This window comes from Convolutriloba macropyga, chromosome 12, assembly GCF_964194025.1.
Source record: "Convolutriloba macropyga chromosome 12, txConMacr16.3, whole genome shotgun sequence".
In the NCBI taxonomy this organism is placed as follows: Eukaryota; Metazoa; Xenacoelomorpha; order Acoela; family Convolutidae; genus Convolutriloba; species Convolutriloba macropyga.
Window position 1 is genome coordinate 37,660,690 of NC_134479.1, and position 3,159 is coordinate 37,663,848.

The window sequence follows — 3,159 nt, forward strand, 5'->3', positions numbered from 1 at the left end:
TGTTAAGTGCAAAAAACTGCACTACTACTTGGCATATACGGCAAGGGAAAACTCTTTCATACTTAAGGTTTAAATTAACCAATGTCAGTGTATCTATGTCTAAACGGTTCTGTAAATTTTCATACTGGTAGCGACTATAAATACCTGTGAATGTTTTTACTTTTAGACCAATTTGAATTCATTTATTAAAATAATAAAATTCTTGTTACTCGCGCTCGAGACCACGACACCTCCTTTCAATCCTTTAGTAAATTGATACCTCAAAAAGCATTACTTTAAGTGAATACTGTTCAGGTTAATTTTTTGCCTGCAGCCTCTTCTCAAAACTTAGTCTTTGAATAGAAAAGGAGGAGAAATAGCATGATTTAGGGCTAATTTTCCACGTACCATGATTGTTTTTAGACAAGGCACCCTAATTCAAAAAATTTACTGAAAATATTGCTAGCCAATATAATTCAGTTAAATTATATTTAGTTATTAGCATAGTAAACTTTGGTTATAACATTGTAATATGATTCGTGTAGAAATTATGCAGTAATATTTGAGAGCAGATTGCGAATTATAGTTTATTTCCTTCGTTGGTTCTTCTTTCTTATCAGAGCACAAGCACCGTCACCCTCATCCCCCTTGACACACGTTTCTGTTCCACTGCAGCAATTACTGTTGCTTCCACACGCTTTTCCAACATTATTGCACCTCTCAATCTCAACCATTGTTTCCTCAGCTGAGCATACTATTCTCGAATGCTGATAAAAGCTAATCACTAGCAGTGACAAAATCAGAAAATTTCGGTGCATTTTGTTTTTTTTTGTATTTTTTCTTTTATCTCCAACGAGAGTGGGATAAGTCAAAACAATTCAAGTACCGGTATCGATTTATGACTGACTTAGTGCAGTTTGTCACTTTGAAAATCTGAAAAATGAAGACTTTATCTAGCCTACGATGGACGTTTTTGTGTAGTCTGTGATGATGTATTGGGCAACTATGATGAAATTTTTGGGTTGTCTATGGTTCATTTTTTGGCTCTCTCGAAATAAGTAGTTGAAGTATACTTTCTTCGCGCTTCTTTTTGTTTTTTTACGCATCTTAACCCCCTATGTGCGTTCAAGTAAGGCATAAGAATGATTAAGATGCATCTTAATCATTCTTATGTCTTACTTGAACGATCGTGCGTCCACCAGACTTTTGTGCGTTCATGTCAAGACTTTCGTGCGTTCATCCGTGTTTCCAGACCGTGTAATTTTGAATGCACGACGCCCCCTTGGTGCGTTCATTTTGGTCTGGACATATCGGCTTTCGGTCTGGGACCTCAACCTGGGTGACAATAGAAGATGACATAGTAAGAAGGCGTTACAAATTTGTTATAAAAGCTTGGATAAACGAAGACCTCAAGATTAGAAAACTTTTCCGCTGGATATCTGGTTTTCATTGATCTGGAAAAATGAACTAGGCAACAATGTTTTCTCTAATAGACGCATATTAATCATTTAGAACTATGCTTTGACAGTGTGTGTTCAAAAAAATGTTGCTTTCTAGCAGAAAATTGTGACACAATTTTGATTCTCACTTTAATTCTAAAGCGCTATTTTGTACCTGATGAAAACTATCAAGACCTAGGCAATATTTTCAACGACATTTTTTTCAAAAATAATGATTCGGTTCGTCTGAAAAAATTTAGCCGTAGCCTATGAAATTCTCTACCGCGAAAACAGACTTATTTTTTTATTGATAAACTATTTAGAATCCCGTATGTTCTCAAATTTAAGCTAATTACTGTTTTTGCTACAGAATGTTTAATTATTTTTTTTTAATTAAACAAATGTACAGCTAATTGTTTTGTAAAATAAAAATTTCGTACACTTCTTTATTTTACTGGCCAAATAACAACTAGCTTGCCGTCAAAGTGTTTTGTTTTGAATATTGTCAACACCTCGCTACTGAAAATTGTTTTTGATAGATTGTCATGCTTTGTTTGAAGCACCAATAAGACCTATAAATAGGGTTAAAATAATTATTTTAACCTTATTTATACGTCTTATTTTCGCTTCAAACAAAGCATGACAATTTCGGCATTTTTTTTTTAAAAAAGAGAGTGTTATTTGCTCCCTGTTGTTTCTCTAATAAAATATAGAGAGAAACCTGATATTTTTTTTCTTTATTGCCATATTGACAAAAAATTAAAAAAGTTTTTTGTTAAAAAACAAAAAAGTAAAAAAAGTTTGTTGCTTTTATGCATGCTTGGCTTATAGACTACAGGCAAAATATTAAAATTTGGAAGACTTTGAAGTGACGACAAAGAATTCCAAACATTTTGAAATTGAAATTTTTTTACCTGTCTTTTATTTTTTATTGACAAACGTAATTCGCAAATTCCACAATTTAGCAGAAATCTGTTTCTGAAATCAGGACATATTGACTATTTTTCACCAGGACCAAGAAAATGTTTCTTCGCACATGAGCATGCGCGTCTGTCTAGTTTAAATTATTTACATTTAAACTTGCTTTAATTTTTATGTTTTAAAAATTGAGATTTTTAATTTACAAAACTTTTTCTAATGGTTTATCAGAAAAACAATTTTTTTCGTGCATTATGGCTGTTTTGAGTTTCATTTTCGGAAACAATATTATGCACTACTATATCACCTCGAGATTTTGATTTTTTGTTTGACATGAATGACATCTGATATTGAATTTACATGGAAGTGCCAGCTAATTTATTTCCTTGTTTTGATATTTGGCTATTGAAAGTTTGAAAAGGGAAAACAAAAGTCGATACCGGTTCTCTAATGTAAAAATTGAAACGACAGGAAGTCCCGCAAGCTAACAGTTTCAACGTTTTAAAAAAACAAGGCTAACTTTGAAAATGCTTTTTAGGTTGTCGTCTTGATACGGTCAGCATGTCGTGAAATTGGGTTGCTGGCCCTCGATTCCCGCTGAAAATCATACGATCTTGTCTCACAACAACATAAGTTTGACTCAGTTACGAGTCAGAAATATTCTGCATTGAATCACTGAAAAACGGAGTAATAGAACGTTCTTGTTTTAATATCACAAAAAACGTCGATTTAAAAAGAAGGTAAGAGGAGAAAAGATGGTACATCTTATAATCGGTATTTCAGATTTCACAAACATTGACCTCTTATCAGCTTTCGCTATTTC

General features: G+C 32.9%; 1 long non-coding RNA gene across 1 annotated transcript; it reads right to left on the reverse strand.

The window, feature by feature from the left end:
• Positions 1-412: 412 nt before the first annotated feature.
• LOC142350856 (uncharacterized) lies at positions 413-2,842 on the reverse strand. Its single transcript, XR_012760921.1, has 2 exons — positions 2,777-2,842; positions 413-826 (listed from the first exon to the last, which is right to left on the reverse strand). It is a non-coding gene; the product is annotated as an uncharacterized LOC142350856 (long non-coding RNA).
• Positions 2,843-3,159: the final 317 nt, after the last annotated feature.